Source organism: Diuraphis noxia, unplaced genomic scaffold, assembly GCF_037042655.1.
Source record: "Diuraphis noxia isolate RWA-SAM2 unplaced genomic scaffold, SU_Dnox_SAM2 contig0002, whole genome shotgun sequence".
Taxonomy (NCBI): Eukaryota; Metazoa; Arthropoda; class Insecta; order Hemiptera; family Aphididae; genus Diuraphis; species Diuraphis noxia.
The window spans coordinates 43,034,353-43,061,614 of NW_028301712.1; the positions used below are offsets into that span (position 1 = coordinate 43,034,353).

At 30.1% G+C, this 27,262-nt stretch overlaps 1 long non-coding RNA gene across 2 annotated transcripts in view; it reads left to right on the forward strand.

Annotated features, from left to right (window-relative positions):
* The window catches only part of LOC149058491 (uncharacterized), a 79,433-nt gene extending 53,067 nt beyond the window's left edge, over nucleotides 1-26,366 (forward strand). Inside the window, exons 3-5 of one of the 2 annotated variants that reach the window (XR_016190410.1) lie at nucleotides 24,404-24,565; nucleotides 24,901-25,095; nucleotides 26,105-26,361. This is a non-coding gene — a long non-coding RNA (uncharacterized LOC149058491). Of the gene's footprint in view, nucleotides 1-24,403; nucleotides 24,566-24,900 lie in introns of both variants that reach the window. The other variant, XR_016190408.1, reaches the window with a different exon arrangement.
* The last annotated feature ends 896 nt before the right edge of the window (nucleotides 26,367-27,262 follow it).

The following is a 27,262-nucleotide window of genomic DNA, read 5'->3' on the forward strand; positions in this document are numbered from 1 at the left end:
TCGAAACAAAATTATTTTTATTGTTCCATTTTTTTATTCTGAATTCCAATATCACGAGGGTGGTCGACGGGCGACGGGAAAAGACAATCAACCGAAATGCGCGTATAATTGCGTATTTGCGTCGAAAAATATTATTATATTGTAATATGTATACAACAGTAAGTTATTATAATAACATTACGATCTCGGGTTCGATTTATGTATACAATCGATGCATAAATTATTGATAAAAAAGTGAAATGTAATATTAAACATTGTTAATAATATACTTATATTTTATTTGTTATGTGCACTGGTTAATAATTTTAAGCCAACTGCCTGTTGGTATAATGTCTACCATCTACGCAGTGCATTTTAATATATTTGGTGTTTTCGTTTATCAGTTTATCACTATGTGAGAGTAGGCGTGATCTATGTTCTTATATAGCCAAAGTTTCACGCTTGGAACCAACTCGTCTGCTAAAGTGGCTCGAATATTCCTGGCAATTGACACTATTGATATGTAGAAATATCCAGCTTAAATAGCTCATATTCCGAAGTTAAAGATTACGTCCGATAGATTCCAAGTACGAGTCAAATTGGATTCAACGATATGTTTTATGTGTCGGATAGTTGAAATCATAATATTAACATAGGTATAGTCTTGTTAACGGATTGTATAGGTATCCATAACACTATGTTCGTGCTGTGATTGTCACACTGCAATATCGTGGTTCATGGGGCTGTGATAATTCAGGAAAATTCACTTAATAAAATATAGTATAGGTAATTATGATAAATTGGTTGTGAGTCTCATATCGTGAACTCAATTATAAATGCACATTTATGGGTACGAGATGAAAGACAAGGAGAAAGCTGGTTGTAGATAAATTTGCTAAAAGTGCATTATCTACAGTATACATAATAATAGTTTTGAAATTTTAACTATGTCTTTTAAAACACGATTGTTTGATCGTTTCTCATAATAACCTTACAAGTAATTATAATTTAGATATCCTAAAGGATTTTATCAGATCCTTTTGTATGTTCATAGTAAATACAATAAAATGAATTATTATAAAAACAGCGGTTGGATGATATTATTTTGTTTGAAATTCTAGAAATAATTACTCGTACTTAAATTTACAGCTCTCGAATGTATATTGTATATACACTATGAACTATAATAATACCTAGTGTTAATGTTTAAGTGCAGAAGAAACGTTGAGGATGGACTGTTAATTATATAAGGACGATTTTTGGTGAACTGTTTCATGATATTCATATAGGTACTATAATACGTCTATACATGCAGTGTTCGTCCGTTAAAAGAAATATTATTAGAATGATCCTTTGGTACGTGTACATAATAATAAAATGTATACCTAATATAATATATTGAAATATTTGGGTTGCAGATATATAATTAATCGGTGCGGTCGAGTAAGTAGGTACTTCCATTATCTGCATATTATAATATATTATATGTATAATATGTATGTATATAGTGGTTGCACGCGCGTGATCCAAGGCGGGGAGGGGCGCGAGGCGAGGTCAGGATGTCCGGAAATCAAAAATCGACCCGAAAACGGCGAAACGGCCGTTCGGGCAGCATATTAATCACGACTTGGCGCGGCAATGGCCGTCTATAATACTACTATACTGCTACTAATAATAACGATGATTATGATGATGATGATGATGATGATAATAATAATAATAATATCTACAACGAGAGAGGAGTTTTGCGCGTGTTTTGACATTAACGGCGCGGTGGGCGAAACAATCGTGTAGGTACGCTCTAAACGTGTATACACATATACATAACGTATAGGAAATGACTAAATATCCTGTGCGATTTCCGGGACAGACGGAGAGAGAAAGACAAAGACAAAAACAGAAAGTGATGGTGAGTGAGCGAGAGAGAACTACGACGACGTGCGGAGAGCGACAGAAACACAGCGTCCCGTTTTAAACGGGTGTAGCGTATATTCACAGTTCACTTAATAAAGGGCTAATAATCACGACGAGTGCCCTCCCCTCCCCGCCCCCACCACCCGCGGACGAGTATCCGTCGTGCACTCGGTTTCTGATGGAATTAGTTTTCGGCATCGTTTTATGGCCGGCGCGAACGCGGCGTTTAAATTTTAAACGCCTGGTCCGGATTAATCACGCACCGCCTAACCCCAGTGTAGCACCAGTTTGCGATCGGAATTCAAATTGGATTTTCGCGAGCGTTCCGTCCGGGGCTGCCGCCGCGGACCCGAATAATAAATAATAATTTATAATATAATGCGATCGGTGTATAAATTTGGAAACGAAATAAATAATAACTTTACAGCACCGCTGCACGCGAATCCGGGAGAATATAATTTACACGTTCCAATCTACTGTGCGCGTCGTCCGAACACGATCGCTCTGTTATATGTTTATTTGCAAAACCAATATATAATAATATCAGTGACGCGAATTAAAATCTTAGGAGTGATAAAATTATTAATACTTAACGGTCTGTCCACCTGAAATTATACATTGTTAATATATTAATTTAATTTTGGAACTATTGCGAATTGCGATACATACTCAAGGATGCTATTATTAAAAAAATAAATTTAAGCACATCTTTGAAAAACATAATTTATTGTATTTCAGTTTCAGACTACAAAATTAGACGTAAAACCTGACTTCACTCGTAAAAAAATTAATAAATTTAAAATACAGTATAATTATATCTGTAAAACTTCATTTTAATGTACCAGATCACAAAAAAATTGACGTCGGTGTACTTCGCTTTGTAAACTAATTCGAATCTAACCTTATAGATTATTCAAATTTCGGTTTTGTTTACTTCATAAAAATGTTTATGGTATTTTATTGCATGCGGCAATGTACCTACTCTGTAAAATACTAATATTTGAACAAAATGATTGTAAAAACTGGCAATTTACTTAATAACAATAATGATAATCAAAATTTGAAGTAAATTATAACGAAGTATTAATTATAAGCATTTTATAGAGGTCATGGCCTTTTAAATCACAATTCGAAGACCCATCGTTGAAAAAATTACATGATTACATTAAAACTTTTCGAAGGATCACCTCATAATGTATCTATTTTACACTATTTCAGTATTTATTTTTACGCAAAATAAACAACTTAATCTTTGTTAACATCATTTCGTTGCTCATGATATAACAGCCAGTGTTATTAATTAATATTATGTATATTTATAATACGTTATACAATATATTAATTTTTTCAATTATTAAAAACATTTATTTTTTTACTTTTCAAGTACACATACTAATTAGTTAGGTAATGTTCTTATAATATTTTTTAGTCGAGTGACATTTTAAACGTAGGTATATGTTATAGAATTGTAGATAGTAGTTAGGTCAGCATTTTGCAGTTGAAAATGATATTATAGACATATTATATATATATATATATAATAAACGGAATGGATTCAGCACTGAAGTTTATATATATGTGTGTCGAGGTGTTGATCGATAGATGACTAGCGTGCGGTCATGGACCAAGAGGAAAAAACCGAGAAAAGTAAAAAGAAAAAGCTATACACATACAACCCTTATGTAAATGCATTCGAGTTACGTCCAATTTGTTATCCCCAAAGCCACTAGCTCCGCCGTCACCCACCCTCTCGGCTATATACATATACCTTATCTCTGAGCAAACCCCTAACAAAGATAACCCATTTGAAAAACGTCCACGTATCCCTCCCCGTCCTCCACCACCTACCCACCGCTCAAACCGGAGCCACCCTCGCACCCGCACTCGCAGCACGGACGGGCCCGGTCTTAAGTGCAATCTCTTCGAATGTGTCTCACACGAGATCCCGGCACCGAATTTACATTGCTTTCCGACTATAAATATTTCGCATTAGTTCAAACGGCAATTCGTTTTGAATATTTTCGGCGCCGGCTCAATAATGCGTCTACTATTATATCATTATATTATAGCCACACGACCATCGGCGATCGCTAATATAATTATGAATATGTATTACAAATACAATTAAACAATAATTAATAATCGATGCCGGAACTGCGCGTGTTGCAAAATATATAGTAGCGAAAAAAGTAAGCATCAAACGTTCTCATTTTTATGAATAATTATATATGTAATATATGACGTGAATCAATATAAACGATGACAACCGCGGGCACTTTTTCTGCGCATTATTCGACTTCAAGACTTCGCACGCACATAATATTATGAGGTATATACTGCATATACTTAGTTAAAGTTTTGTCACGACGGCTGTAAGGTTTGGAATTACGAACACCGCGCGCGTTCGGTGGTTTTTTTTCCATTTCGTTAAAAATTCGTTTCATTTCTCTGTCGTGTGTGTGTATAAACCGCAGTGCGCGCCAGGGATAAGACTGGAAGACTGGTGCAGGACGGACTGCAGGAGGGGCGGGTTGGGTTTCGCTGGCCCGCTGAGCTTGGTTTTTATTTTTTTTTAAGCAGATACACACGCACCGAAAGCAATTGGGGAAAAAGGGATGATTAAGTTTTGATGTATTCCTCTCCGGTCTAAATCTGCGGGCATTTTTCCCCCTTTATTTCCTCTTTCCCTGCTTTTATTTATCGGTGCCCGGCAAGCTGCATGTCTGCAGATCTAAATAAGAAAACCAACATTATTGCACCGCAGTGAATATAATATAATATACGTATACTATATTCTTATCAGCGAGCGCTTTGTCATTATTATAATATACTATATACATCATATTGTGCCGCACCGAATACTATACACACGCGTATAAGTAGATATACATATTATAGGATTGTGGATGAGTGACCTGCCTGCGATTTTTAGTGATGCTTCATGGCTGTTTTTACCCACCAGATTATTCAAAATAAGTGGAAATCCCAAACTAAACGAATAATAAATTATTAGGAAAAGGATAAAAACTTGTAAGTAAGACGTATAGTAAATATTAATACCTGTATATAAAACGAAATCTGCAATATTATACGACCCAAAAGCCAAAATGTGATTAATATTAATATAAGTATTCAAGCACTATAGTTATTTTTATTTTTTCTAAACTACATCATTTTTTAACATGATAGCGTACAGTATACAATAATCAAAGATCCAAAGTTATGGCACAACAAAATAATCCTAAACCTTACGTCATTTTAAATGTATAGTCTGATAGTATAGAAACACTAAAAATTTAAATTTAAATTCATCCTTTTTGTACCAAATTACAAAAAAAAAAAAACAGAACAATAGTTTACCTAGTAGGTATTCTATTACATTGAAAATAAAATACAACATCTTAATAGACAGTAACAAAAGTTATCGTAATGATTTTATATTGTTTATTATAGTATAATATATAATAAATATTTCAGTACTTATAAGTGAACACTTACAACTTTAGGTTTAATTTTTAAGTTTATTTGTTGCCATAGAAATATTAGTATATTCACTGAAATAAAAATGTCGATACTACGTGTATATAAAGCGATGTATTACATATTAATATAATTATATCGTATTTTGATATTTAATATCGCATTAAATAATATATTCATTTATTTTTAAATCTATTATATAACTGCTATTTAAGAGCAATTTCTCAGCGTAACTGTGGATACGACACTAACATGCTTAATCTATATTCGACATGCTACACAAGAATTCATCGGATAAAGCATTTCCTGAAACAAAATTGAATAAATTATTAGAGTTTTTCTAGAGCCTGCAGCAAATTCAGAAACGAACGATTCAATATGTCGACGCTCGTTAACAATTAATACGGAATTCATCGTATACATTTTAAATCAACTGATGGAAATTTAAAATCAGTAAATAATATATTTTATAAATGATCTCAAAGAGGTATTCCGAGTGATTTTATGCGATACGATAACAAGATGAAATTTTTGAATGTCTAAATTTCGTAAACGAATGAAGAATCGATAAAATGTACCGAAGAGTTTTAAAAAATTATATTAATTATTTTTGTTGCTGAACTGAATTTATAAATTTATAAAATTTATCAAATGTATAGATTTTGCATATCCACGAGATTCATTCTGAGTTTAAAAATATATGAAATACGATTTTTAATCGTCAAAATATCTTCGCAAAAATATCTCTAGTAAAATATATCTCCGATTTAAAATATCTAATATAATAACTAAAAATAATATTATACGCTGACCAATTAGTATTATCTGATATATATATATATATATATGTGATAAATATCCCTAATATCTCCCATGAAATTTTTTTATAATATTTAAAATTATGTTATTGTAATTACAATATTATATATTATTTACAATTATATAGAATAAATTATATTATAATCGACTGTATACAATAATGCACGATTAAGTAATGTAATAAAATTATGTACATTTAGTTAGCTGTGCTAACCTAACCAGCTGTGTGTCTATACTGACATACTGTCGCATCGTTACAGTCATCGTTACGCCGATAAAGTCGTTTATCGTGGCGTGTAATCACAGTCGTGAAAAATATATCAGATAATACTATTGGTCAGTGTGTAATATATAGGAGATATTTTGTACTAGGGATATTTTAAATTGGAGGTTTAATTTTGAACTTGTAATCGCTTTTTTTTAATCCACTGTTTTTAAAAAATCGTATTTTGTATATTTAAGACCTAATGCATATAACTATTATGATATGTTTCTATGCATATATGGTAAAATTATGAATTAAAATTATGGATTTGGACAAATTTTATAAATATATATTTATTTATTAAGCTTATTTTTTAATAGTTTATGCAAGAATAATGTGATATTTTAGAATTTCTTGTATACTGTTTAAAACCATTAATTTCTTTACTTGTAAAGCCATAATCATATTAATTTTCAAACTTACAGAATTTGTATTCAATTTTGCTTTAAATTTGATAGTGAAATTTTGGATACGTAAGACGTAAGAGTATCTTGACAATATAAAATATTCTATATTCTTTTATTTTTATTATTACAGGCAGGCACTTATTATTATGTATTGTATTTAACTACAACTCTTTTAACAGTTTTAAATATTAATTGGATAATATCCATAATAAAGATTGTTATTATTTAATTATTATGATAATTAATTATACAGTATATATCATAATAATATCAGAGTTCTAAATTTTCCGTGCACATCAACATTAATTATTTTTTAATGCATGCATACTTAATGATGGTTTATTAGTTAGTGCATTAAATGCAGGTTGAATATATAGTGTCTACTTGGTACAGAGAATCCGTCCAGAAATTATTGCAGCTGCAGCTGGTGCAGTAGTGTTTTGCGAAGATCTTACAGTTTTAAATTAAATATTCGTAAAATTCGACAGACGATAAATTGTAATATTTTAATGTAATCGAATGTCAAACCCGTGTATAATATATAATACGCTGTAAAATTGACGCGCGAGTATCGATATACAGGGGTTTCCCCACGTCCATCCCCTTGGAGAAAACTCATATTGTGTAATACATATTATGTACAATATTATAATAATGTATGTGAATAATGGCGTTCGGTCCGACAGGTCTTTAATAACAATACGACTATAATATAATACGATCTACGAAATAATAATAATAATAATAATGCACGCCATTCACGCACTTCGCGCGCGTATTGCTCGGACCGGAACGTGTCGGGGATGACAGGAGGGGTAGATGAGTTCGGTCGTGTTTCGTGTTCAAAGTTATCCCGGGCCAAGATTTATGTGAGGGCCCCCGAAATTTAAATCGCTGCCGTTTTAATGACATAGGAAAACTATGGGTCAGCTTTTAATATCCTGTACAGGAAACGTCGCTAATTCCATGCTGGCACCGCCATTTATAAATACGTTCGCCGCCGCCACTCTCAATCGAACATATTCTCTCTCTATCTATCTCTCCTCACACCCATTAACTCTGTCTCTGTCGAAAACGGAATTCCGAGCGCAGTAAATCCGTAGCTAGTTTTCGCGGGAACACGAGTTTAATATACATAATAATATATATTATTATGTATTTTAGTATTTATGTGTACTGCAGGTGATGACTATAATGGCACACACTCGCACGAATCAAGATACACATATTATAATATTCATATGTATTATTGATTATTAAATTGGAATAATAATAACTGTATTATGATGCGTATAAACATAATTTAATATAAATATTTATTATAAATTAAGTGGTTCTGTCTCATGCTCGATTCGTCCACCAACCAGCTGAGGTGTATTCACCACAGCCAACCAAGGATCACCTTTTGTATCTTTGAATTTGAAAAAATGTTAAAGAAAAATAAAATATAGTAAAACTTTTTTGAATATTAGGGAGTTTCTTAATGTTAATTATTATTTATTTAATTTTCGGTTATGATGACAATTATAATATTATGTGGATGATAAAATTTACAGAGCGGTTTTTAATAGAAAAAAACCGTGTGGGAAACAATTTCACGTGGAAAATTTGTGTACAATTATAATATATATGTATATTAACGATATCGCGTGCATTTCCACCACTCTAGAAAGATACGTTACCTAACGTTAGCCGTGAAGAGGTTCTCACACATTATGATAAAACTAATATTATATAAATTTTTAAACTCAAATATATTATATATATACTATGTGTAGTAAGGGACGTGAGATTCAATTTATTTTTACGGGTTTCTACGATATAAGTACATTAATTGTGCGGGAAATATATTATACGTTCTAATCCGATTATTTTGACTTACAAAATATTGTAAGCGATCCTCCATTAGCCGTTTTAAGGAGAAAGGAAATTACTAAGTGAGTCTTTCGAACGGAAAAGTTAAAGCTTCAACTATTATACGCGTTTCATACTCGATTGACAATTACGGTAGCTAATAATTGTTTAATACTATTAATTTTTATATATATATAAATATAAATCTACATCGCCATTTTTATGCAACTATACGTTATTCACCGATATTTATTAAACACAAATCGGTGTACGAGTATTAAACACCATAAACTAGGTATAGACTATAGATACACTCTGTAATAGAAGACGTATCAAACATTTAACAAAACAAACTATACCTGATGTAATGACCTATTAATGTCATAACTCACAACTAACAAATTTATACTTTGTAATAAGTAATAACCTTTCAATATTAATAATCAAACAGAATCGAACATGATATATTAAATAATAATATATTATAATTTATAATTGGGATAAAAAAAATATAATATAAGATAAGTAGATATGATTAAATCATTTTTTGAAAAATATTGCACAATACACTTTGTTAAAACAAACCATAGTAATAATAATTAGAATAGAAACAACAAAAAAAGAACAAATTCTTTACAGACGTGCACCTAAAATGCCTATACAGAGCGCCATGTTATCATGATATTATATTATTGAAATGCACAAAAAAAAAAAAACAATTTATTTATACCGAGAAAATAGACACATTATTGATACAGATCCTTAAATAGAGAAAGGATAATCAGCTTTTTCACTAAGTACTTAATCATTATTTGTGTGTTTAAATGTGATTCACCCATAATATGGCCATATTAATCTGAAACAACGTTGATAAATAAATAATTTTGGATTTATGGAATATGATACGTTCTAATATTATAACTATAAGTTAAAAATTCTTAAGATACATATTTATTTGATTTACAACTTCTTAGAAGATGAACAGATATTAAAAAAAAATTTTAATTCCAGCCTTGACTCGCGACCTATACTGCGTCACTTATCATAAGAACTCATCGGAATAATTGTTGAATGATACTGCGAAGCATCACAAAAGTTTAAACGAATAATTATAGTATTGGAATTCTATTATTGATCATTCATATATTTTATATTATATCTGCGGTGTATATCGCATTAATTTGTTGTACCTAATAATATATTGAAAAATAGGTAAGTATTATAAATTCATAAGAAAAATAAAGTAAATATGTAAGTATCAATTAATATATTTGAAAAATTAGTAAAACATTTACTAAAAAACAAAGTGTATATTTTACATTACTCTATATCCGTAACATATCAATTCCTTAATTTTCATTCCAAAAGAAAAATAGCTATAGTATTGTGCTACTTATAATATACATGTAAGAGAAATGTGTCTCTCAGTTATATTGAATGACAATTTTGTAATTGATTTTCTTTCAAATGTGTACCTGCTACTATGTTGTGAAGTTGTATATTTCATTGTTACGATTACTTGGTTTAAGACCGTATCAATCAATAAATAAAAACGAATGGATGGTGTTACGAAAGTAAAAATAGCGTTTTTTAAACTGATTTTACGAACATCCGGTGTATTCTAAGGTTTAAAATAATTATTATTTAACACGTTGATCGACATGAGCTCTAATAGAATGAGATCTCTTTAAACTTTGTCCTGACCACTACAGGCTTTTTTTCATACGATTACATAAACACAGTTTTGCCAATTTTAAAGAATTAATGACAAAAAAAAAAAATAAATAATGATATTTGCAAACGTGTAACGACTACTAAAAGTGGTAAAACAGTACATTTTAAATCCAATAAGAAAATATTTATTATATTAATAGTATATTTATTATATTAATCATTATTAATTAATAATGAAGTCTTGCTAGAATCGATTTTTGTGAGCTATCAAAATCTATCTTCAAAGTAATTTAAAAGAAATTGAAATTTAGATTTCGAGGCCATTGTAAGTCACATAGCGAAAACCGATTATTTGGCAGTCAACGTATAAAACGTAATAGGTCAAATGACCGAACAAATCTATCTGTTAGTCAATATTTAACGATCAACATATTAAATATAATTATATTATAGTATATACAACTAGTTAAAAAATGAATAATGATCGTTATTTACGGTGTTAAAATGCCACGACCTCAACGACAGTCGCAATCATTAGTAAAATGATAATATTACATAACGCGACATAATCGAATGAGCTACTCACTGCTCAGCGACAATCTCCTATATTATAAAACAATTACTATAATTATTATTATTGTCGTTATTGTTGTATGAATTATAACACGTATATTACGGATTAACGAAACTGTCACCACGGTCGAGACATATTTTGTTTGTATTCAAAAAAGAGACGTGATTTAATTCAAGTCATATACGGGTCTCGAAATTAGCCCTCGTCCTAGCCGTTTCAGGCGACGTCGACTAGTCATCGTAGGTCCCACAATAACGCAAGGCCCCACAGTCCACAACGATGTATAATAGTATAATACGTATACCATATTTATTATTATTATTGTGCATTGAAACTGTTCTAAGGCGTACGCTGACAATTATCATTGTACATATTGTGTTATTCAATTCGGGCAATATATATCAATTACAATTAATTGCTTTATATCAACAATAGTACCTACTCATTGTTAAAATTATTTTAAAAATAATTAGTCCAATTTATAATAATATTATGTAATTTTATTGCATTTGAACAACGGTCGGGAAAAACGTATAACCAACCGTAGTTATTCATAATAGATATAAACTATATACGTACATAGTATCTACCACTATGATATTATTATTATTATTTTATTGGCATTGCACGTTCATATTGAGTTTTATTATAAGCTCAGGCGGAGTTTAAAGACACTATAATAGGGGTCGGCAACCTTTTCAAAAGAAAGTTCCATTTTTATAAAAAATTACAAAATGTTTAATAAGCCTTATCAGTTATCAGTTGTCATTGACATAAACAACCTTTAAGTAGATACAGTTATAACCTATATTATAAATGATTATATGAATATTATGTCTTACATTAAATAAACATTTATTTCAATTATTATTAAAATTTACACTTCAACATTTTTTTTTTTTTTAATATTATCTTTAATAACAAGAAATAAACTTTTATTTGACGTACCTATATCAAATATAAAATTTATAATTTATATAATAATAAAGAACGTCTTCTGAAGAAAAGTGATATATTTATAATCTTGGGTATAGAGAAAAAAATCTCGATGTAGTGCTTGAAAAATTCCTTTAAAAAAGGAATTAGTATATGCTTATGTTCATTTTTTGTTAAAAAAAAAAAATAAATAATTCGTTTCTTGTCCATTGTTTAAAGAAAGTAACTTTAAAGTTCCTTTCCTTATTCCTAAATAAAGAAAATTTTTCGTTCCTCAATAATTTCAACATAGTCATAATGTGTCGCAAAATTGATTTATCAGGTAGTTATTTTGCTATTAAAATATTTAATTTGTTCATTAAATATAATGTAAGACCAATAAGATCACCCTGACTGACTCGAAATTTTTTGTACATTGTCATAATTGTCTTAGAAATACAGCATTAGAAATATTGACTACATTAAAAAAAAAAAAAAAAAAAAATAATTATAAAACCTTTTGACATAAAAATTATATAAATTCCCTATATTTATAAATACGTACATTAACAAAACAAGGAACAGATAAAATGTTTCTTCACAAGGTAAAACAGACTACGTTCCTGTTATGTTTCTGAAAATTGAACGAAATATTTGAACAAAATTCTTTGAACACGTTTCTTCTAAACACAGTATTGATGTATGTCCTAAAGAGCCACTGATAGAATGCTAAAAACCCGCGGGTTGCCAACGCTGTTTACTCTATAATATTTTTATTATATATCTAGACATAGTAATTAATAACTGCAAGACTGTTCTTTAAAATGTTTTGTATTCTCATAAGAATAAATTTGTATAATTGACATACAATTTAAATACTCATAAGATAAACATTTTAGACTAGTAGTCAGCCATATCCGAGTACGTTGTGTAAATTAAAATATAACCCTGTCTAAAACAAAATAAATTTAAATTGAATTACTCGAAAAAAAATCATGGACACAATACAGTTAACAATAGGTATATGAAAAGTTACTAGAAATAATAAATTTTAACATTGCATTTTGTACGATTGCGCCAAATGAAAATTAACTCGAGAGTTGGTTTAATCTTAAAACAAAAAAATTAAAATGATGAACGTATGAAATTTAAGACGATAATTTCCAAATGTCATAAATGTATTAAGAGTAAAACGTTTATGATATTGTACGCAAACAATAATAAAACGTATCTTTTTCTTCCAATCAAGCTAATAATTTTTACAGCTTAACATATTATCATTTTCTTATTTTATGGACAATTGGTAAGCTATATTATTTAAAAACGAGTAATATGCAGTATTTACTATTTATACATATCAATATTTATTATATATTACGTGGATACGTTTTTTTCGTATTAAACCGACATGGTTACTTATAATTTACCTATTGATTTTGAGTTGAAAAAACATAATAGTTATCACCACGTAGTCTTTATAATAATAAGTATTATTACATAGTATATTTTACCAAAAAATCATTGTCCATTGTCGGTGATCGCCCGTAGTGTTTATTTTTTCGTTTGGCAGAAGGCGATCACGCTATAAGAAAAAAAATAAAGACAAAAATATGTCATAATACTGCATCATCATGCCCAGACAAAGTACAGTAAAGTACGTGTACACGCATATTCATGAGCTGTCCGGTCCGTATCTGGTCCCATTTATTTCCTCGTCCGACCGCTCCACCGACGCCATCCACTGCCGCCGCCGTCGTTTTTCACCACTTTTTCCTTTTTTCTTTTTTCTTTATTTTTTTTTCGCTTCTCCTACAAAATAAACCAATATGTCCTTGCTTTTTGGGCTAATTCAATGCGAATAGACCACGTCCAGACGATAAAACATGTTCCACATTCTGTTTGTATTATATATATAATATATATATATATAATATATATATATATAAGTGTATATATATCGAGAAACTCGGCCCACCACCACCGCTGCCGCCACCTCAAGTCTCTTGCTCAGATGGAAATCGTTAGATAAGACGAAATCTGCTCTCGTTATTTTTCTTCCCCGTGACAAATCTAAATACACACACACACATGTGTGTGTGTTTCGGTATGCAAATCGCAATGCACTGCGTGCTTACAAATCAAGACGTACGACGAACTGCATATATATATACATATACGACAGCGCGTCCGTTTATTAAAGCCTCGTAGGTAATAATAAGAATGATAAAAATATTCATCTCAGTGTCATCTATGGGAATGGAGCGAAAGGATTTTCCGTAACGATGTGTTTATTATTACACTGCAGAGCAAACCTAATATGTCAGACGAAGAGTATACCGAGTAGCATATAATGTAATAAAAGCTATACGGTTGACAATCATCTGATAAAACATTACGATTTTGTATAGTTCAACGTGCCTCATTATTATTATTTAAAATGCTTAAAAAAACGTATCCTCCCCTCTCCTAAAAAAAAATTCCGTCGTGTGTGTTTATATCATGAATAATTATAATTTTATATTACCTATGATAAATATAATATATAACTGCAGGTATGCGTCGGTTAACTATACTGTTTATACCTAATACTACAACAGCATAATAATATATAATATGGAGATCACATCAATAACAACAATAATATAAGTTCCGCTTAGTCTCGACTTCCGTGATCGGCAACCTGCAATTATCGGTCTGGATTACGATTTCGCGTTGTATAGGATTTGCAATCATCGAGTTTGTGCCAGTGGTTGCGTCAGATCTTCTCTAAAGCCCATCAAGATACCTAAATATACATATAAATTATACTATTATAATATTTACGTAGATTTATGTAACTCGTATATGCGTTTTCACTCGGTCTCCGAGAAAGTTTATGACCGACCCCTCGTATACTGAAACGCGAAAGGGGTTGTATGTTATAACATTGTATTTGGTATATATATATAAATATATACTTACCTACCTACCAACCTACCCTCATATAAATTGTTTGTGTGAGTGTAAACTTGGTGCACGTGACCCACGGAGAATGATCCCCTCGCGAGAAGAAACGCTGGACCACAGTAGCCACGCATTCGGATTTAAATACCTTCCCACCACCGCCCCCAATAATTCCGTCGTCACACAAACGAATAATAGTAGTAATAACAATAGTAAAAAAATAAATAAATAGGTGCTAAATAAAACACACACACACACACATTATTATTATTTTAACGTATACACATTATACAAATAATCCCGAAAGACGATTTGCCTATTTCGCGCTCCCCAAAGACGTTCGGGTAAAGTTTTAATACGTTTCTCGAGAACGGTTGTTGCTCCTATATAATACAATATATATTACATTATACACTCGTGTAATTGTCTGAGTCAATTTCGTTGATTGAAGACTGGTTGTAGCCGATGACGACGCGGCGGAACGATCGCCCGTAAAAAGACGAGTTTTTTACGACCCCTTCTAGCGCGGGAGTATCTTCTGCAGATATACTACATTATATATATATACAACACCTATATTCACCGTCATTACTCCGAAAGTTTTTTTTTTTTAATTAACTTCCGATACGAACCCCTATACTGACGGGCAGTACGATATATCTCTATTAAGTATTAATGATTCCATTTATAAATAATAATAATAATAAAAAATGAATCCACGACGAATTTCGATAAAAAAAATATAATAAAAACCGAACACAATAATAGTAATCATACGTTTTATCATATTATTATCTTTATAACAATATTATATTTTAAATTTGATTATGACCTGAGGCGATCGATACTAAGTTAAATGTAAAAACGCATTAGAATTCCAAAAGATTCAACATTTCCAATAGATCTTAACTGGGAATAAAATATGTTTAAATCATCGATTTACAAACGAATGAGTTAACGAAAAAAGTAGAAAATTTACAAATTTTACGAGTCCGATGAAAAATATAAATAAAAGTAAGAAATATAAAAATATAACCATTATAGAATATATGCCAAAATTACTATTAGGGACAAAAAATCAATCAAAAATATAAATATTATAATATATAGTGATGAAGTGTATGCCTATGGCGTCCCAAAGTTTAAATGCTAAAATATAATGTTCTACTTACACCTATATCATACCATCATATTAATAAGTCTATGAACAATTAATTCATTTATAAAATATATATATATATTTATAATAGTGTACCTTGATTAAAATTAAAGGGACAGTTAAAAGTAAAAAGTGATTATAAAAAGTAATTCACTTAACTTTCTTTAATTTAATTCATAAAATAAATTAGAAATACATTTATATTTTTATTTTAACTTCTATATTAGCAGAATAATAGTTTAATTAAAATGTAAACGAACTGTCGTTGTACAATGCATTAGAAGCCATTAGATACGTAGTTTAACCTATTTATTTTCATTTAGATTAATAGAAAAATGTAACTTTGGTGCTATACCAATGTCCATTTGTGTATACAACTGTTAATTGATTATTTTTTATAATTAAATAATTTAATAGAGTTCTATAATAAAGGTAGTTAGATGTTATTTAGTTTACTGGATTTAATATTATTTAGTTGATTAGAAAATACTTAATTTATAGTTTGTAATTGTCATTCATAAACAGAACGTTAACAAACTTGTAATAGCATTTATAATATGCTGAAACATTTGAATTTTAATAAAGAAAAAGAAAAAGAAAATACTTTTCAAATTTAAAAACTGTATGCCTTATAAAATTAATAAATACCAACTTATTATGTCATAGTAGTTATTACCTACGTGCGAACTAGCGAATTCAATTGGTGAAGTTATTTTCGTAATTCATATTATATTGTTATATAATTTTGTGTTGAGTGGTTCGAAATGTATATGTAAAATTTTAGCTTCCCTATAAATTTCTTCCAATGTTAAATAAGGGCGCCAAATGATGGTTAGCACGCCACTGATGGGTCTGTGCACTTTAAAAGACCGCGACGGCGCATGGATAATGGATTAGTATAGGTATACCTTCTTGATTTATAACAGTGCCGAGGCTTAAAAATAGAAATAAATTAATGTTGGTATAATGTTGTGCACATAATATCAGTATAGTGCTGGTTTTAAACGGTTTTAATATTGAATATATAATTATTAATTTATACACGACTCAAAAAAAAAATAAATAAATCAACACGATAAAAGCAGTTTTTCTATATAGACAAATGCTTTTAAGTTTTAATACTATTAAATAATCGGGTTCCGGTTACTAAAATACTATAATGCTTGTCGGTTTCAATGTTTTACTTAGAGAATTGACTGTTTTATGAACAGTTCTAATATTTTTTGCGGAATTATTTTTGGTGGTTAAAAAACAGTTATAATTACCCACTATATTGTATAGTTGACATTCATGATTATATAAATTATTAATGCGTGCTCAAAGTAAAAATTAACGTATTTCTTTTCGTTAGATCTCTATCGTCAGATATTATTATTTTTACGTATAAGAGAGACTTTGACAGATGAGAAAAATAGAATTTTCTTAACTCTTAGTAATATATTATACGAAATACGCTATAACACTATAGTCAGTTGATATTTTCAATGAAATGTGCATAATACATCTCTGCGGGTCGCATAATAAAATAGTGGAAGTTATAAACTTATATAAACGTTGTTTTACGTTCCTATAATATAATATATATATTGTACTTGGTATTCCCTACCTTAACATTTGAATAAGTCAAGTAGTGTACCAATATGTGTTGAACTATGAAAATATTTTGTATACTATCACACATAATAATATTATATTATATATTATTATAAACACTGCAACCAGAGATAGGATTAGTCATGTAACAGTACCTACACGCTTGTTCGTATTCAAATATATTCTGTTCGTCGTTAGCACGGAAGAATGCTCTGCTCACACACAAACACATATTATACATAAGTATTATACATTTCTGCATAAACGGATAACTCTATATAATAATATAAATTCGAATAAAAATAATTACAACGTAAACAGAAGTTCACGGTAGAACATTATTTTATAACTATTTCTATTCTATTGTGAACTCGAAAAGAACAATTTTTCTGTTTCATTTCATTACAGTATTATCCTCTATATCCACCTTTTGTTGCCTAGACTTTTAAACGTACTCACAAACATTTTAAAATATTAACATAAATTAACTTAACATACGAATTGGCTGACTGAAATTATTATATACGAAACCCAAAAACGACAATTTGTATTATTTTGAGTAAACCAAAAGCATAATACTATATTGAAATTTATAAATAATTGAGAATATCCATTGTAGGTACATTAATGATTTCGAGAATATATATATATATATATATATATATATATATATATATATATATCACGATAGTATCAATAATCGATCCTGAAAAATCTAATATAGTAATAATAACTATGTTCCGACAGAAAAATATTATGAACTATACCTTAGGAATATATTATGATATGTATTAAATAAAATTTAATAACTTAAATATTTTTTGTTTGATTCCTGAGATATATTTTTTAAATGTTATTCAAGGGGACAAACACCTAGGCGTGATAACATTCTATGTAGCCATAAGGCGATAGAATACTTATATATTAAAAAATAAAACATTATTTTTTATTGTATATCGTGTTCTAAAATTTGAACAGTGTAAGGGAAACATGTTGGATTTACGTCGAACTCAACGATCGCCAATTCATTCAAGACAAGTGCTATGGACTATAACAAGGATAAAATATAATATTAACAGTTAACACTATGATTGTTGCATATAACTATTATAATAATTGTTTTTCGTCGTGGATATCATTGCCAACACGTGGAATTATTATTGTTTTTATATACCTAATATGTAATGACGTGCAACATATGCCAATACAACCATGCACATTCAATGCATGTGTATAATAGTACCCATTGGCTATATCATACATGTGTATAGGTACTATATGGGTATAGATTCTATACCCGATCGTGAATCGATGATTTCTTTCTCTCTATTTTTTTAGTTTACTATTTTTTATATTATTATATTTTTGCCCCTTTAACCGGATGATTTTCATGTCCCGTTTTCGCCACAGACGCAATAATTTATACAAACCCGTCTCATGCCCAGGTACTATACGTATACGTATGCAATATCGACCGACCGCTGCACTACGCGTGCAATAATACTGCTACAGCTCCAGCAGGTTAACAATACCTATATATATAATATGTTTTTTTGTTTCATATATATATATATATATATATAGACAAGCTTGTATTCTGCGCAATGTGCGTATATGAGAATCGTGGCCAATGTCTCCCGAAGCAGCAGCTGTAATATATTTATAACATTCAGTGTTACAATAATCTCTTATTCTTGTATCGTCGTAAAATGAAGAACTGGCGCAAAAAAAAACTCGTATACGCGCGTATACAAAGGTCAGAGTTTGTCCGGTGGGGGGGGGGAGAATCGTGTCTCATATAATATAATATAGTACGCCGTTATAAATGTATAAATGTATAAAAAATAAAAAATACAAATACAAATAATAATGATAATAGTAATAATAATAATATTTAAAAAAAAACGAAACGGAATGAGAAACAACATTAAAAAAAAAAACATTTATAAACCGCGCTGAAGTAACATTAAAATATTATGCTCGATACGTGGGTGTTTCGATTGTCTTGAGTTTTTTGCGCACATATCGTGTACAATACATTATATATATATATATATCCATATAGGTATTAGGTATATGATATAAGTATCTCACCGCCATTATATTATATTGTTCACATATACGCAATTTTTTTCCTTTTATTTTATTTTCTCTAGACGACTCGCGTAGAGTATACAATAATATGACGATGACAAGTGGAGTGCGTTAAGATCTACTATAATATAATGTATAATGTATATATATGCATATGCATACGTACAAGAACGCGCCAGTTTATTATTAATAGTATTGTTTTTCGTCACAACAGTTAGGGTTAGGTAAGAATATATAAGTGGCAAGTAATATGCAAAAGCGGTTTTTCATCTGGTGCAGTCTATAAAAAAAAGTTATATTAATACATCGATTACCTATTATCGAGAAACACTCGAAATTCAGATGAATAAATAAATGCACCTCATTTCTACAACCTTCGACCACCTCCTCCCATCGAATCGTTACGCGTACTAGTGATACTGACGATTTAGCTAAACCATGCTAACATCAAACAATAGGTATCGATTGGTTAAATTTAGACGGCTCTTTTCATAATTAAAACTTTACAAGTATCAACTACATATTTCTGATTACATGCATGTGTTTCTTATTTTATTGCGGTAATAAAATTTACGGATGAAAAACTAAACATATATCTATAGTCACGTAAAGTATATAACATAGTATATCATATGTATATATCAATTGGTATCTCTGTAGGTCTTATATAATTACTCCTTCACAAGTATAAACGTAATTATTATAAAATGTTTTTAAATACACAATACATTAAATAATATGTCTTCGGATTGGTCATACTAGGTTAGCTCATATATTTTTTATGGCTAGAGAAGATCCCCCCTCAGTGCTCATTTGTTGGGATTACACTCAGGCCCGTACTGGACCACCGGACAACCATGCAGTTGCAGGATGCGCCACATGAAAATGAGCCGCCTAAGCTTGTTAAATGTTGTTAATAATAGTATAAGAGTTAAAAGTTGAATTAATTTTTAATCAAAGAATCTAACTGATTATCAGGGCTAGGATTTGTATGCAATAAAAAATTGTAAAATATGCATTTTATTTACGAAAATATGCAAAAATATGCATTTTAATTTCCATCTTAGATTTTATATTGACCGACATACTATTCAATTTTTAATCGCATACCTATTGTACCATAAAATTTGTGTTTGACAAAAAAACCAAGTTTTATACTTTAATCAGAAGAGCTAGAATTAAATACGAAATATTAATATTAAATTATAAATATTAATTACGAAATATACTATACCTAAAACTTGTATTTTTCGCATTCTTATAATCGAAATATACATAATATTCATTTTATTCAATATATGTATTAACATGCATTTTATGCTAAATATGCAAAAACATGCAAAATAAAAACACCACCATTTATCTCATCATGAGGTGATTCGTGGACATTACTGATAAAATCAATAATCAGAAGTCGGAAAAAAACATGCTGTTGCATACAAATCCTAGCCCTGCTGATTAACATATTATTAAAATTAGTAAACAACGATGAGTTTCTATTAATCAAATCAAAGTTTCATTAATTCATAAATAATCAAATATTAAATATAATAAAATTATTATTGATGATGCATATTGCATAAACATTTACTTTTTATTATTTTAAATTATAATACTGGCTATTTGAGAAATTAAAAGTAAAAATTACTTAACTTAATTTAATAAGTTAATTTTAAGGTTCCAAATAACTTTTAACTTAACTGAGTTAAAATAATATTAGGACAACTATTAACTTTAAACATTTTAAAATGTTTTCTATTAACTTGACTTTACTCAATTAAAAATCATCATGTTAATGCATTAACTTGCGCCAGGCTTGCCATGTAGGATAATGGAAGTTCATTATAGAAACTATAAACATCACTCAACCCCTTTAATTAAAAACCTCTACTACAATCCCAAACAGGTTTCCTAAATGCTTTTGAAACATAAATGGTGTGGAGACTTTTCACTAGCTTAAATTTAAAACAATATATGTTAGGTACCATGTAAATAAATAAATTCTTTCTTATATCTTCTAAAAATAAACAATAAATCGTATCATAATTAGGTGGCTTCTTTACTTATGTTTTTCTTTTTGTGTATACTCATATTATCTTTCTATTATATCACTTATTAGATCTAATGATATAGATTGTATATTTTAATTTAAAATAAAATTTTGAAAAACCCCAATAACACCACTGTGACGAGCTGATCCGGATTGCTTACTGTTCAGTATACGTAATAGTATAGGTATATACATTATACATCACGATAAAATTGGGAAGCGCATAGGTCTTTAGTAGGATGATTCACAATGTGCCAAATCGACCTAATTTGCAAATCGGATTGATAACGTGTTGCCGTCTGCATATCTGCGTACAACGACCTGGTTCGTGTTTACTCGAACATTTTTGGTTCAACGGGCGGTGCAGTTGAGGTGGTAAAGCTGTATTGGCAACTTCCGATCCCCGCAGCAGTCGGAAATTGACAATTGTATGTGTTTTGTTTCTCAAATGGCCACCTGAATCGATGGTGGTTCGCCGAGACTGGACTTTTGTTCTTACGGAACCGTTTTGTTGGTCATAAACGATGTGGTGGTACGGTCGTATACTGTTTACCATTAGGTGTCGAAATCTGTCGTCACATTCGGCTCGATAACGTCGGGAACACTTGTTTTGACGATGGTTCACCGAGACAGGAATCTTGGTGTTTCGGAACCGTTTCGTCGATCAGACAAGATGTAGTGGTTCGGTCGTATACCGTTATCCATTAAGTATCGAAGTATCGAAGTCACGTCCGGCTTGATCGTCTCTACAGAGCCGTCGTCGACCCAGCGCCCACTTCGTAGATCAAACACGCAGCTGTAGCGGTTAAAAAACACGCGTGGTAGATATTAATATCGAGAGGTGCTCGGAGTGCGTGTATCGTCACGACGATTTGTTATAAATTATAATTTATTACGATGACTGACACTGCGCGCTCTTGTAATTAATTACCTATACCGTCGTGTAGGTACGTATTTAATATATTATGAATACTACCGTGTACGCCTTCAGTGTCTACACAATAACAATAGTCATATTATATTCCTACATCGATACCGTATACGAGAAATTACGATTGTTATCGGGTACACCAGCTATAAACCGTATAAGGGCCCACCCCCGAAAAAAAAAAACAATAAAACAAAAAGACGTATATTATTATATTGTATAATATACCTACAAACGGTAATTAGACACGCGCGACACAGAGCGGAAAAACGAGCGTGGGCTCTTTTTTACGTGTTATTAGTCATCCGTTTTATAATAATAATAATTATATACATTATACACCGGTATAATGCTCGTAAAAAACAAATGACACACAGCTAGTATATTAATAATCATTCAGACGACATCACAAATGAATATCTTTGCGTCTCTACAACATCAGAATCATCGCCAATATAACTTATCGTTATGCATATCTACCCGTTGCAAGTACATCAATAATAAATGTTCAATTATAATATTTGTTATTTGATTAAAAATTCAACAATTTTCCATTGGTTATTCTATTTATCTATTTATCTTTATCTTTAATAAGCAATAAAATATTTTTTATTGTAGTAGGTACTGACTTTTATAATATTATGTAGGTATTCTGCCATTTAATTCATTGAATACACTCATTAAAATGTATGAATTTAAAGTTATTAAAAGTAAAAAACTTGACACTTTTGACTTTATAATCATCGGTTAACCAAAGTTATTTCGCCCAACTGTGAATGGTTATAGTCGCTAGTGATATTACAATGGAAGAAAAGTTTTCCTTGAACTTGTAACCACGCCACTGGACTAATAAATATTAAAGGGACGCTTCTAAAATAATATTATATGTGCACACGGTTAAAATACAAAATACCGTATTAAACCATTTATGGAGCGATATTGTTTAAGTGTACAATAATAATATATTATTTAGTTATGTATATCATATAGTTACGAATTATAACGATTAATGCAGAAACGGTTTAAAAGCAGCTCTAAGTGTCCAAGTCGTGAACTAAATACGTTTATTGGAACTAAAATATCATATAGTAAAATATCAACCCGCGCGCGGAAGACTTGCACACGCAGCGCGACTACATAACCATGGTATATTATGGTATACATAATTATAATAATAAAATATACATATAATATGATAAACAATATTATAATGATACAAAAAAAAAAAAAAAAAACGTGGAGACCGGAGCGGCATCGACATCGGCAGCGGTGGCGTATATATATTTATAATAATGTCTTGTAACCGGATGTATCCTTTTAATATAATCACCGGTGGCTAAACACACTCATGTTTAATCAATGAGTACGCGTGTATTTTCGTTTGTATGTGTGTGTGTAGAGATGTGTACTCCAGATACGAGCTCGGAGTGTAGTGAGTTTGTGTGCAGTGCGTACGCCCCACGCTGTCGCCGCGTTTAAAAAACTGCCGAACACGTCGTATAATATACGCTCGGCGGTGTAATAATAAAAAATGAAAAACGTATTATATTAATATATATTATACGCGTACGATAATAATTGTTCTGAATTAATTTAATTGTGACCGAAATCAGACTACGCCCCGCGGGACGTCACCGCACAAATTAATCAATCCCGTCCTACACACGATTTACGTGCACCTATATATAATACTACAATATTACCATTACTATAACCACTACAATTATTGATATTTATTATTATTATTATCATTAGGTATTTAGGATGGACTCGGACACCAAGGATAATCACAGTTTTTCTGCAGGACACCACAAACTTGCAGTTTTAGACGATCACGGTGACACGGTGTATATTATAATAACATATACATATACAATACAAACTTAGAGATGAAAGCTCAGTAAATTTTCAAATAAGGTGAATTACAGTTATTAACATTTTTGATTATTATTTATCTTATCGAAAAATTTGCATTTGTCCTTAAAATAATAAATTATTTATAAAATCTATGAGCATTGATGTAGTTATTTTTCATATTTATTTTACGTACAGTACATTTTTTGATTTAAATTAAACATCTATCATACATAATAAATTTGACGACGTGCATCGTTGTATATTATACTCGGTAGATTGTTTTCAGTTTCATATATAAATCATATAGTGTAATAATTACACCTATAACAGACTAGAAAATAATTGTTTTTATTTTTTCATGATATTATTATAAATTATAATCCTTTTTTTTTTAGAACAAAACGCAAATGTGATAAATTGATTAGAACTTAGAAGGAAAACTCTTGAAAGAAGAAGCCAACAGTAATTGACATTACCTATTTTTTTTTTTTAATAATAAACTTTTGAAATAAAAATAAATTAATCGTTCAATTGTTGGCAACATCATATTTATTTAAGAAATCGACGTCTTTGAAGATTTCCTGGAATAGGTATTTATGCTTGATTTTTTTGCATTGCCTCAGAGATAGTTTTGAGAGAATAGTTTTGTATGCCAAAAGTTTAATTTTATGGCTCATTGTATGCGTATTTTTGTATTACTGACTATTACTGTGCGTTTAGCATGAGTTGATGATTATTTAGTTGTAGTCTTTTTGTTTTTTTGTGTTGGACTAAAAATGGTTTACCGAATATTTGTTTTCGATAAAATGTACGTATCTAGACACAGTATGCAAGATGATGATGTATAATATCGATGTAGAGTTGATGTGTGCACAGGCGTACAGCGATATACTAAATAGGTACGCGCCCTGACGGTTATATTTTTGTAACGATGCAGCACCTTTTGAAATCGACGATTTACACCAAATCACGTTTGTAAGCACTTGTACCGCATTTTTATTGTACGCATTAAATAACAACTGCTGAAGACATATTATATCGACATATCGTTTGAAATGTTTCTTTTTTCTGTAGAAACTCTGCATACATTTTTCTGTATTTAAGTCACGTTTGGTTTCTTTTAAAACCACAATTAAAACTTTTTATGGCGTGGTTTTTTTTATATACTTATGCCCACGTAACAATGAACTTTTCGCGTGACCATCGTATATATTGCGCATAAATAATATTATATACGTACAGTGCGGTTTACTCTGGTGTGTCGACTATCAGGTTGTCCGCTAAAGTTTACTAAAGCATCGATGAAAATGTCGAGTATTAAAATTGAATTTGAAATACAATAATCAGGAGGTACCTACAAAATAGTTTTAGAACACAATAAGTGATCATATTATGTATCTATGAATTTTACAATATTATGGTTTTAAATTTGTCAAAGATTGCTAACTTTTTTCGTTGAACACTAACTGTATAATACGTTTTCTTTACACTTATATGTATCCATGTAATGTAAACAAAACACAGCTACACTGCCGTCTTAGTTAATATTTTCAACGTATATATTTTATGATTATTATTTATAAATAAATTATACAACAGACGTCTGCGGCCTCGACTACCCCAGGACATTCTACCAACAGATAGTGAACACTCGTCATCAGAAAATGAAGATTACTATTAATATAATATACAAGACCTCATAACATTATTTTTATTTGTATTCATATATACTAGCACTAATAATCTATATCATTCATTTCAAAATTCATAAACCACAAATTATATATAAAAAAAAATAGTTGTAATAGCACAATATGTGCTAAAACATTTTATAGTAAATTTAAAAAATTTATAAATTATAAATAGCAAAATAAATTGTTCATATTATATTATGTGGGTAATACTTCAAGAAATATTAATAAACATTTTTAGATTTAATTTAATTTGTATACTTGTTTAATTTCTTATAACAATTTATTCGGTTATAAGTGAGGGCATATAATATATTATAATATAATATTGTTGTTAAACGAACATAAATTTAAAGCGACGTTCACATTATATAGTGACCGAAACATATGTCGTAACATCAAAACGGTTATTAGTTATTAGTTATTACACTATAGACGACACAGTATTGGAGACTGCATGATCACATGAAACACAAAATATTGCCCTCTGGACGACATCGAACAGCGAGTCTATCAAAACATAAATATCACTATATATTATTATATTGACTATAAATTATAATGTTACATACCTATATGAAGATAAGATAAGATAATAACGATGTACAAAAAAGTGTTATAATGTTATTTAGGTATATCGCTTTAATCCATCCGCGTCCGGCATTTTACATTTTCCGAACTACAAGTCAACAAAAATTAATCGGCATGAATGAAGATTAATTAACGTCGATTTAGGTTTTTATTTTATTTTTTTGGCAAACGGTTTTTATAAATTATTAATACGTATTATTATTATCGCAAATAAAAGACAACGCAACGAGTCGATTTAATAAGACGACAAGTCTTATTCGAGCGAAATGAATATTGATGAACAGGGTTTGAAACGTACGTATAAACGTGTTTTTCTCCCTTTTTTTTGTATTCTCGGTGGGCCAAGATAAAAATTAAACAATGAGCCGTCGTTTCGGTTTTCGAATGCCCGCCAGCCCATCCACCCCACTCGTGTTGGTCTGAGGAAGTGAGAAGAGTAATTAAAGGATTTCTGATGTCACGTTGTTTTGTTTGG